This window comes from Choristoneura fumiferana, chromosome 28, assembly GCF_025370935.1.
Source record: "Choristoneura fumiferana chromosome 28, NRCan_CFum_1, whole genome shotgun sequence".
NCBI lineage: Eukaryota > Metazoa > Arthropoda > Insecta > Lepidoptera > Tortricidae > Choristoneura > Choristoneura fumiferana.
The window spans coordinates 3,309,466-3,322,409 of NC_133499.1; the positions used below are offsets into that span (position 1 = coordinate 3,309,466).

Consider the following 12,944-nt stretch of genomic DNA (forward strand, 5'->3'; position numbering starts at 1 on the left):
TAACCTATGTTCTCGCTGCTGAGGTGAAAAGTTGTACTTTTGTATGTCACACGAGACCAAAGTTTTTTTGCATCTCGTGTGTTTGAATCCCTCACTGCTCTCAGGATTCTAACCTAGAATCACTCGCTATACGCTCGTGATTCAATTATAGAAGAAGTACATATGTTGTATTTTTGAAATATTATCTAACCTAATAATTCTCAATAAAACTTAACCGTTATAGTTTTCCTTGTAAGTTTGATATACTTACTATCATCCTGAATTTTTTCAATTTTTTCCACCCACTGGTTTAGATTTTAGAGGGGGGGACGCTCGATTTTAATGAAAATTTGCACTAAAGTTGAATATTTTGCAAACAAATCATTGAATCGAAAAATCGTTTTAGCAACCCCTTAATGGTTTTAAAAGACCTATCCAACGATGCCCCACACTACGAGATTGGATGAGAAAAAAAAATCACTCCCACTTTACGTCTATGGGAGGTACAGTAAAAAAAAATATTTTTGAAATTTTTATTGTACCATTTTGTCGGCATGGTTTACATATATATTCGTGCAAAATTACAGCTTTCTAGCATTGATAGTCCCTGAGCAAAGCCGCGGACGGACGGACAGACAGACATGGCGAAACTATAAGGGTTCCGTTTTTGCCGTTTTGGCTACGTAACCCTAATAATAATGTGTCCCTTTATTTAGCTAGCTATAAAGGTGTCTGTACTACAAGTACTACAACCCAATGCGTCCAAGGTCCCCTCTCACCTGAGATCGGTCGTAAACGCCGACTGTAGCTAACGCTTCGGTGCTTATGGTTTATTACCGACTATACCGACGCGAGAAAGGTTATGAGTTACTCTATTGCTACTAGTTCAATGTCTCACGCCGCAATGTGTCAGGCAAAAATATATATATTGTATATTTTAAATATATAAATATATATATATATATATATATATATATATATATATATATTTGTACTAGCCGTTACATGCGACTCCGTCCGCGCAAAATTCGTTTATCGATATCCCGCGGGAACTATGCAATTTTCCGGGATAAAAACTACCCTATGTCCTTCTCCGGGATTTAAACTATCTGAATACCAAATTTTATTTAAATCGGTTTAGTGGTTTAGCGGCGGTGAAGTAACAAACAAACCAACAAACAAACTTTCGCATTTATACGCAATGGTGGCAACACGAGAGCTGATGCTGCAGCAAGGATATCTAACACACTAGTACATTTTTGAAAAAAATAATATACCAGTTTAAAAAACATGAAAAAAAAACTTAAATTAAAAATTTTAAAAACCCCCGACACAAAACGACGCCAGCAAAAAAAAAAAACGCCTGAAAAAAAACGCCGCCACAAAAGACGTAACTAAAAAGTAAAAAATAATTATGCACTACCTAGCTGTTGCCCGCGACTTCATCTGCGAAGAATTTGTTTATCCCAATCCCGCGGGGACTATGCTAATTTCCCGCATAATTAGCCTAAGTTAATTTAGTACAAGTACCTAGTAATATTTTTTTTATCTAAGCGTCGTCGGTGTCGGGGGACTGCTAAGATTAATATTTTAAAAACCGGCCTAGAGCGTATCGGAAAATAGGGTTCCGTAGCCATTACGAAAAAATTTAGTAATATTTAGTAATTCAAAAAAAATTTTTTTAGGGTAGGTACCTCCCATAGACGTAAAGTGAGGGTGATTTTTTTTTCTCATCCAACCCTATAGTGTGGGGTATCGTTAGATTGGTCTTTTAAAATCATTAGGGGTTTACTAAGACGATTTTCGATTCAGTGATTTGTTTGCGAAATATTCAACTTTAAAATGCAAATTTTCATGAAAATCGAGCGTCCCCGCCCCCCCTCTCTAAAATCTAAACCGGTGGGTGGAAAAATTTGAAAAAATCAGGATGGAAGTAAGTATATCAAACTTTCAAGGAAAACTATAACGGCTAAGTTTGCTTGAGAATTATTAGTAGTTTATGAGTAAATAGCAGCGTAAGGTATAAAATATACCTAAACTTGAAAGATTCCGTATAAAATGGCTACGGAACCCTATTTTGGCCGTGTCCGACACGCTCTTGGCCGGTTTTTTATCCTAAACCTGCCGTCGCTTTATGTTTTTGAAATAATCATGTATGTTAGGAAGAACATAATATGTGATTTTCCCACTCACGTCGATAAACCAAAGGCTACTTACTAGAAACACAGGGAAGCTTAAAGTCCCATCTTACAAACTGGCTAAAACCAGAAAGTCGTTTATGGGAAGTTGCATACGTTTTTATAATAAAATTCAAAAAATATTACAAATGAACCGGATACAAAATTCAGATCTATTGTCAAGAAGACACTAATATCTAAGGCGTAAGTATTATAAAGTTAAGACATATGGACAGGGATATTTGGAAATAATTCCGATCCGCATTGGCGATTTCTTCAAATAGCGAACCTACTGTGTTAAAAATAAAGTTTTGTTAAATAGATAATCATTTAATAATATTGTAAATCTTTAATTTCTTGCCGGATTCTTCTCAACAGAGGCTTTTCCGAACCGGTGGTAGATTTTTTTTGACATTCATAAGTGCCTAAATTGAATAAAGATATTTTGACTTTGACTTCGATATAATAGTACTAACGTATCATAGTATTTCGTTCCCGACACGTGCCTATTACGGTCATGGCATTATCCCATCCCATTAATATTATAAATGCGAAAGTTTGTAATTCTGTTTGTTTGTTTGTTACCTATCACGCCTGATACTGCAATGGAGTCTCTTAGAGGTTGGATCTTGCACTCTTTCAACCAAGGAAGCCACTTCGCCCAGGGGTACCTATAGGTAAACTGAATTGATTCTGATCTGGAGCCAGGAGCGTCCATCGTGCAGGAGGGCGGGGAGGGCCAGAGGGATGTGGCTCCGCTGCGCTCCAATCTAAGCTCAATGTCTTCATAAATAAACACGTAAGTAAATACACTATCAAACGTCGGCAAAGTTCAGCTGTTATCTATAATATTGAACTTGCATCGACGCGAGGACGTACGCGAATATTTCCAAATACTATGAACGTCTATTGTAAAGTCCAAAAGATAACTTGTTTTGGTATACTGGCAATATCGCAATTTGTAGGTACCACTGATGTCATAATAAATAGTTTTTTTTATTGAACGACGGACGGGTAAGCGGACTGGTTTGTCAATACTCTTAATACCCAATAAGTACCTACTTGAGGTCAATTACACTTTCATTTATTTTTTAACCTCCGACGCAAAAAGAGGGGTGTTATAGGTTTGACGCCAATGTCTGTATGTCAGTATCTGTCATCGTATAGCTTTCAAATGGATGAACCAATTTCAATCTGTTTCCTTGTGGTTTTTAAAAATAAAGTCATACAAATGTCTAATGTTGTATAGATAATAATAATAATAATAATAAATTCATTTATTTCGGGCAACTTGGCCCATACAATAAATACCTTACAGACTAACATACATATTTATAATCAATATTTAAAACTAATTTGGTAACAAAACGGCGTGAGCCCGTTGAGTCACCGTCCCCGACGTCGCATTCATCTGCGGCATGGTGCCCCGGAACTGCCGGAACACGACGTCTTTCGGCCAGAAGGCAGCACTCGCGATGGTCCCCCCCCCCCCATCAGCAGCCGCAGCACGCGCACCACAAACGAGCTGAAGTGCACGTAGTGGCGCGACTGCAGCTGGAACACCCTCAGTGTGTATCCGCTCTTCCGGCGGACGAAGATAATGGTACGGGACCCTTCGTGCGCGAGTCCGACTCGCACTTCTCCGTTTTTTTCTTTTCGTTTATCTTTGTTTGTCAAGCTCTAGAATCTAGGAACCTATTCGAACGCAACCCATGACCTTTCACAACACTAGAAACTGGCGCGCTATCGACCCCGCAGGTCAGGTAGTCAATAAATGATACTCAACAGCATTGGTTTTAAATTTATCTGAGAGCAAACCAATCAGTCGAATCAACTTGTCCTACATTTCGCTTCATGTGTGGTATCGAGGCTATTCATATTAATATTTGGGTTAAATCAATTTATTTGTGTTACGAATAACCTATCCAACGTACAAAAGTTGAACATTTTTTGTTTAATTTTTTTTAATACAAGCTTTTTTGCTGACTGCACTTTTTAGGGTTCCGTAGCCAAATGGCGAAAAACGGAACCCTTATGGATTCGTCATGTCTGTCTGTCTGTCTGTCCGTCCGTATGTCACAGCCACTTTTTTCCGAAACTATAAGAACTATACTGTTGAAACTTGGTAAGTAGATATATTCTGTGAACCGCATTAAGATTTTCACACAAAAATAGAAAAAAAAACAATGCATTTTGGGGGTTCCCCATACTTACATAGAACTGAAACTCAACTTTTTTTTTTTCATCGAACCCATACGTGTAGGGTATCTATGGTTTTTTTTTTTAATAGCCTATATAGTGTCCCACTGCTGGGCAAAGGCCTCCCCTTTCTCCTTCCACTCGTCTCTGGCTTCGGCAAAATGTTGCCAGTCCGGCTGGAATCGCTCCAAATCGTCCCGCCACCTTCTTTTTGGCCTACCTCTGCTCCGGTGCCCGTCGCTTGGAACCCAATCAGTGTTGATTTTGGCCCAACGATCCGGATGCATCCGGCAGACATGTCCTGCCCAGTCCCACTATCACGTCCTGCCCAGTCACACATCTATGGATAGGTCTTCAAAAATAATATTGAGGTTTCTAATATCATTTTTTTCTAAACTGACTAGTTTGCGCGAGAGACACTTCCAAAAGTGGTAAAATGTGTGCCCCCCCCCTCTCTGTAACTTCTAAAATAAGAGAATGCTAAAACTAAAAAAATATATATGATGTAGGTACATTACCATGCAAACTTCCACCGAAAATTGGTTTGAACGAGATCTAGTAAGTAATACGTCATAAATCGTAAAGTAAAGGAAACTTTTATATTATGTTACTTGCTGCTGCGGAGCTCTTCATGGGCGAGTCCGACTCGCACTTGTCCGCTTTTGTTGACTGTATTTGCATTGCCAGCTCAACTTCCGTAATAAATTTCTAGTCGATACCATTAACCGTTGAAGAGTTCCGTCCTACGGAGACGATCCTGGCTGGATCACCAGGATGTGACTGCCAGATTATTGTATTGTCATCTGTACCACTACCATGAGTTTACAGTGACCGTACTTGATAGCGACGGCGTAAATTATTTACAGAGGCGCTGTACAATTCACCATACAAATAAGATACGCCGTCGCTATCGAGTACGGTCACTGTAAACTCATGGTAGTGGTACTGTACCCTTAGTGTAAGTTTTCGGTTACCAAATACGTCTCGATCGCGTTCGCGTTAAAATCTCAATTCGTATGGAAACACGAAAATCGCAAACGTTCCGCTAGAGGCACTGTTCGTGTTTCCATACAAATTGAGATTTTAACGCGAACGCGATCGAGACGTATTTTGTAACCGAAAACTTACACTAAACTAAACTTACAATAAGGGTCACTGTCAGGCAATACGGCCTCTGTTTTATGTAGGTAAGTATATAGGTAGGTAAGTAGGTATGCCAAATTTCAAATCAATCACCACTGGAAGTGCAACAAATTTAACTTGCAAGATTTCACCCGCACATAGGTACATATGTTCATTAGAGACGGGCCGAACATGGGTTTCACCGAATACGAATATTCGGGCGAAAGTTCGGTAAAACTTTTACCGATTATTGCACGAGCCCCACTCGCACTTGGCCGGTTTTGATAATTTAGTTATAGTCTGTCAAAAAAGAGAAGAAATTAAAAAGTGCCAACACTGTAGTGTCATCCCTTTCAAACCCTGTGAAACCAAAAAGGGAGGACACTACAGTGTTGCCACTTTTTAATTTCTTCTCTTTTATGACAGACTATATCTGTTTGCAAAATATTTAGGTTTAAAGTGCTAAGTTTTGTTAGAGTCAAGTGTTCCCCCTTTACGAGATAAACTGCCCCTGATCCATCTATCCCCACCGCCATATTCCCCCCTAAATCTGGGGGCACGGTAATGCCCCCCCCCCCCAAGACGACAAAAAAGTAGTTCAATGTGTACCCTTTATCTCGGAAATGCGTGGAGATATCGAGATTAAAATAAAACGAGGCTACTTTGCACCGAATTTTGCTCCAAATTTCGAAATCTTTGTTTTATCTTAAAAATTATTATGCTGTGGTATGTTCATATATGTATTAATGTAAAGTAGATCACCCCTACTATCATGCTGGCTTGCTTAAACTACGTCATAATGTTGTTTTAATATATATATATTAAAACTTTAATTTAGGAGCAATGTTAACTGGCGTTTGGGTAACTATGCTACTGAATTTAATTTCATTCATAATTCATACTAGGAGGCGTTTGGTGTATTTTTACCCCATCATTATCATTGCACTCTGTATTATCACTGTACGGCGTCTGACAGGAAAAGAAAAGAAAATATCGAAGCAAAAATTGAAGTTCAGTGTTGTCACTTATTTGGGAAGTGTATCGGGTACCGGGACTTCGACCTGCAAGACATTTATTCAAAATACAGAACTGGAGCATAGCTACCCAGTCTACTAAGTCTACAGTCCCTTGAAGATGTGAAAAAATCAACGTAAAAAAACCGGGCAAGAGCGTGCCGGACAAGCCCAAGATAGGGTTCCGTATCCATTACGTAATAATTAAGTAATATTATGTGCGTTATATACAATTAAAACACTTACTACAGTCTTAAAATCTATTACCAGAAAAAGAGCGTATCTTCACGGCACTTACGCCCTTTTGTTGAGAAGCGCAGTTTTTCGGCAATAACTCAAAAACGGTATATCCGATCATGTTGAAACCAATTTTTGTTGAAATTATTTATTAAGCATTACCTTAACATATTTTTTGCATATTTTTTGGACAAATGGTTTACAAGATAAAGTGGGGGGACACAATTTTTGGTACTTTGGGAGCGATTATTTCCGGAAATCTTCACTTAATCAAAAAAGTTTTTGAGAAACCTTACTATCTTTTCAAAAGACCTGTCGAACTATGTGCCACACGTTCATGCGAGTTAAAAAAAAAAATTTTTTTTTTCAATTTCTGTTACGTGTATGGAGTAAATATTTATTTTTGTAATTTAACTACAAAACTAAATAGCGGCTTTGACAAGACATTTATTAGGGTTCTTTTTGTCATATTGGCTCCGGAACCCTAAAAATCGGCCAAGAGCGTGTCGGACATGCTGTGTCGGACAGACATGACGAAACTATAAGGGTTCCTAGTTGACTATGGAACCCTAAAAAGATACGGCCCTTTATGCCGCAAGGGAATCAAAATTTGTATGGTATTTTCCGTTGGCCTAGAACTACGAAATTCAGACTGGATATTCATAAATACCTACAAATTCGTATGGAACCCTCAGTGCTTGACAGTTTTTTAGGGTTCGGTACCTCAAAAGGAAAAAACAGAACCCTTATAGGATCACTTTTTGTCGGTCTGCCTGTCTGTCAAGAGCCTTTTTCTCGGTGGAAGTATCAAGCTGAAATTTATATCAAACATTGAGGTCTACTGTCTCTAGGAGCTGTGAAAAAATCAAACTTCTAAGCCAACGCATTCAAAAGATGCAGCCGTTTATGCTGCAAATTTCCGCAAATTTTCGCAACTCTCAAGGGAATCAAAACCTACAGGGTACTTCCCGTGAACTCAGAATCTTGAAATTTGGTATGAAGGTAGCTATTATAACACAACCAACTAGAAAAGTCTGAAAATCTTGATTTTTTATGTCTATCTGTAAATATCGACCAATATAATCTGACCCCACACTGCGTACATTTTGCTTAAGAGTAGGGCTCTGCATACATTGGATTATTAAATCACTCGGAAAAAGCGAAAAATATCTTCAAGACACGATTCCCGTTTACTTACATACCTACCTATAAATGTGTACGGAACCCTCGGTGCGCGAGTCCGACTCGCCCTTGCTCGGTTTTTTGTTGTTTCTACGAATACTCTACCTACTACTTAATGCTAGAGAGGCTAACCTAAGGTTGTGCCTTAACTTAAGTTTTTCTGTATGGTTGCAGTATTTATAAATGCAAATAACATCTTGAAAGTTAGTTAAGTAGGCACTGACAACCGGACTTGAACCCCCGACCTTGTGCCCGTAAGCCTTCGGCCTTAGCCTCCGAAACCGCAAAACAAATAAACTAAGCCTTTTTTACCCGGCTAACTATGTATGTTTTGAAGATATGAGGTAGGTATTATCATTATAAGTAACTTAATAAATCAACAGTCGGGAGCCATTAGCTAAATTCACGATTTTGAATGGGTCCCGACCATTGAACTTTAAGTTACTTAACGGATTCTAGACCAGTAGACCTTTTTAGGGTTCCGTAGCCAATTGGCAAAAAACGGAACCCTTATGGATTCGTCATGTCTGTCTGTCTGTCCGTCCGTATGTCACAGCCACTATTTTCCGAAACTATAACTAAACTATAAGAACTATACTGTTGAAACTTGGTAAGTAGAAGTATTCTGTGAACCGCATTAAGATTTTCACATCAAAATAGGAAAAAACAATGAATTTTGGGGGTTCCCCATATGAAACTCAAAAATGTTTTTTCATCAAACACATATTTATGGAGAGGTCTTCAAAAATGATATTGAGGTTTCTAATATATTTTTTTCTAAACTAAATAGTTTGCGAAAGAGATACTTCCAAAGTGGTAAAATGTTTGTCCCCCCCCTGTACCTTCTAAAATAAGATATTTTTAGGGTTCCGGAGCCAAAATAGCAAAAACGGAACCCTTATAGTTTCGCCATGTCTGACGTCTGTCTGTCTGTCCGTCCGCGGCTTTGTTCAGGGACTAACAGTGCTAGAAAGCTGTAATTTTGCACGGATATATAGGTAAACTATGCCAACAAAATGGTACATTTAAAAAAATTTTTTAGTGTTCCTCCCATAGACGTAAAGTGGGGGTGATTTTTTTTTTCTCATCCAACCCTATAGTGTAAGGTATCGTTGGATAGGTCTTTTAAAACCATTAAGGGTTTACGAAGACAATTATTTGATCCAGTGATTTGTTTGCGAAATATTCAACTTAAAGTGCAAATTTTCATTAAAATCGAGCGCCCCCCCCCCTCTAAAATATAAAGCGGTGGGCGGAAAAATTTGAAAAAAATCAGGATGGTAGTAAGTATATTAAACTTTCAAGGAAAACTATAACGGCTAAGTTTGCTTGAGAATTATTAGTAGTTTATGAGTAAATAGCAGCCTCAGGTATAAAATATACCTAAACTTGGAAGATTGCGTATAAAATACGAAATCCTTAGAAAAATATTACTAAATTTTTTCGTAATTGCTACGGAACCCTATTTTGGGCGTGTCCGACACGCTCTTGGCCGGTTTATATTATTTATTATTAAATCGTGACGCTCAAAAACTCTTAGTAATGGGTCCCGACTGTTGAACTTTAAATTAGCTACTTAACAGAGTTCTAGACCACTAGACTTATTATCTTCCTTTTAGTTTTGGCAGTCGGGTTTTTGATTTTTAACCGACTTCAAAAAAGGAGGTTATCAATTTGGTTGTATTTTTTTTTAATGTTTGTTACCTCAGAACTCCGTCATTTATGAACCGATTTGATTTTTTTTGCGTTCGTCTAGGATTACTTTTAATTAGGTCCCATAAGCACCAAATTAGGATCTGATGATTGGTTCCTAAGGAAATTGAGGGAACTCTTCAAATGTTGTAGGGACACCTATGGTAATTTCGATATATTTTGTAGTAGCTTGTGCATTTGCTCTTGAAAATCATCATTTGGTGAAGTGGAACAGATGATGAAGACCACAGTTGACCATCGGAGTTACTACTCAATATCAAGTATTTCACGGGTTACATTTTAATTACTTTAACACAGTTGCTGCAATTTATGTTCCTCGTAATAAATATGGTGAAATGGAACGGGTGGTGAAGCACCAGGACTCCTCAATAATGAACGTCTCTGCATCGGAAAAAGCAATATTTTGTAATAGGTGACGAGCAATTGACATTAAACTAGATAATGTCAACTAAAAAGCGTGAAAAAAAAATTATGACAAAAAATTTAACCGACTACAAAAAAACCATGAAAATAATTTTCTACCAGTCTGAAGTCGGTCGGTGCCTCAGCACGAGCCAGCAGGAGTGATTGAAGCTCAATATAAAGTGCGTAGGTGAGGTAGACGACTATATAGGTCCACTCCTGCTGGCTCGTGCTGAGGCACCGACTTCAGACTGGTATCCAAAATACAAACTGAGACATGAATGCACAGAAAAACCAGAAAAAAAAGACGAGCGCTGGGAATCAAACCCAAAAAAAATAGAAAAAAATTAAAAAAAAAACATGTTTTTTTTGTAGTCGGTTTTTAATTTAATGTTTTATTATTACAAGCTTTTCTTTAGCTTGCCCTGATTATTTATTTATTTGTTTGTTTATTTGGGTCAAATCTTGTAAGCTAAATTTGACTCACTGATAGTAGTCGAATTGTCTTAAAATTTAGCATACTTATGTAAATTTGGTGACAATACAATAATCTGGTAGTAACTCTTGGTGTCCTGCTGAGGAGCGTCTCCGCAGGAGGGAACTCCTCAACAGTTAATAGTACCGACTTGAAATTTGGTATGGATATATGTAGTTTAGATGACAATGCTTATTAAAAGTTTTTATTTAACTTGCCCTGTCTGTTGTTGTTGTTGGGTCAAATCTTGCAAGTTCATTTTGACCCACTTCCAGTGGTCGGGTTGACTTAAAATTTGGTAAGCAAAAAAACCTTCTATTGAAAAAGTTTTTTTTTTAACAAAAACTCATTTTATATCACTCGTCTAGATTAACTTCTAGCGCATTTGCAGGTCACATTTTATTTATGGGTATTGACCTCTCAGAAATCGACATTGGGGCGACCGAGCTTATACTGTTTAAAAAAAAAACCCTCTTAATCCAAAAAATACAACAGTTGTCGGACCGGATTTAAATGAAATTTGATATAGAAATAGCCGGATTTTGATAATATCACGGACAATTTTTTTGCGATGTTTTGTTGGAACTAAGTACTTTTAAAATACTGAAATAACGTTTTAAACTTTCGTGATTCTCACTCATAGTCAAAATACCACAAACGGGACTTATCACGCTATTATTAAAAATAAATAAATAAATAAATATCATGGGACACCTGACACCAATTGACCTAGTCCCAAACTAAGCAAAAGCTTGTACTATGGATACTAGCAACGGATAAACATACTTATATAGATAAAACATACTTAAATACATATTAAACATCCAAGACCCGAGAACAAACATTCGTGTTATTCACACAAATATCTGCCCCGGCCGGGATTCGAACCCAGGACCTCAAGCTTCGTAGTCAGGTGCTCTAACCACTTAGCCATCCGGTCGTCAAACACAAGTAATATTTACCTCGACGTTTCGGCAACGTTACAGTTGCCGTGGTCACGAGTAGACTGAAGTGTGGGGTGAACTTGATCAGAACTCACGCTGCTAGGCAGACTTGACACCCCACACTTCAGTCTACTCGTGACCACGGCAACTGTAACGTTGCCGAAACGTCGAGGTAAATATTACTTGTGTAATAATAGCGTGATAAGTCCCGTTTGTGGTATTTTGACTATAAATACTGAAATGTCAAATGCTAAATGTAGAGATTATGAAATTTGCAACTTTTGCAAGGGTGCTTTTGCAACGTAAATATTCTTAGGAAATTCATATGGAAATTTACTTAGTATCTTTTGTACATCCTTGAATTAAAATTCGACTGTCGTAATATAAGCCCATTCACTCGAGCAAAACCGTAGAAAAAGCAAGTAGAGTAGGAACCTAATAAAATTAATAGTATATTGCCGTGCCGGCGAACCATAAACTTATCCTTCCAGAACCCATACCAGAAATCTACAAAAACAACCCGTATTATAGAACAATTAACATAAACAACAAATTGCCGTTAAATATTAAGAATATAAATAGTAATACATTATTCATAGCTAAATTACAGAACAGATCTATTAGAAAAATGTTATTATTCTACTAAGGAATTTATGGATGATCATTCATCAAATATCATTAAATTTAAATTATATTATATTATTATACGCATTTTTGTAAACAGGATATTATTGTGCCATATAGTATATTATTGTGCCATAATAGTACAGGATATTATTGTGCCATAGTAGTATTTAATTTATAGCATAATGTAACCGTCGTTTTTAAGCTTTAATGCAAGTACGTAGGATGTGTTACTTTTTAGTTGCCTAATAGAATTAGATAACATTATTATAAATGTGGCTATACCCTACCAGGGTGTATAATATTGTAAGACTTATTAGAATAAGGCCTTATGTATTTTATGTTTTTTGCCAAATAAATAAATACTAAATAAGTGACTAAATACTAATAAATTGACTTGTTTGTAATAATAAAAATATCAAGCCACGCAAAGCTTGCACTGAGAAAATAGAGAAAAACAAAATTAATTATCAATAAAATAAAACTAACCTTTTCGAAACAATTAAAAAACACTGCACGAAAATAAAATTAAAAAGTCATCATTTTGATTTTGGAACTTCCTTGTCGGTGACGCGGGATTTTTTTAAATAACGAAACGTGCGGCGCGCGCGGTATTACGAAAGACTATGGATGTTACACAGCCAGCCATTCATGGCCACGGAGCCCGTAAAATGATTCAACAATCCATCTTTATAATCGTTGATAATTTAAACAATTAATACTATATTATTTACGGCAAAAACAATCGCATTGTTTAAATTAAATGTTGTTATAATTATTCATTATTTTGAATAAATTTAATAGTATATTGGTCGTTGTGATAAGATATATGGCCTGTGGTACCATAGCTTTTTGGTAGAGTCACAAAGAAGGATTA

The 12,944-nt window shown here is 37.1% G+C and overlaps 1 protein-coding gene across 1 annotated transcript in view; it reads right to left on the minus strand.

The window, feature by feature from the left end:
• Positions 1–12,684, minus strand: part of LOC141443987 (scavenger receptor class B member 1-like) — a 61,043-nt gene extending 48,359 nt beyond the window's left edge. The window contains exon 1 of the mRNA XM_074109432.1: positions 12,557–12,684. The gene's annotated coding sequence lies outside the window, so the exon portion shown is untranslated. The remainder of the gene's footprint in view (positions 1–12,556) is intronic.
• Positions 12,685–12,944: the final 260 nt, after the last annotated feature.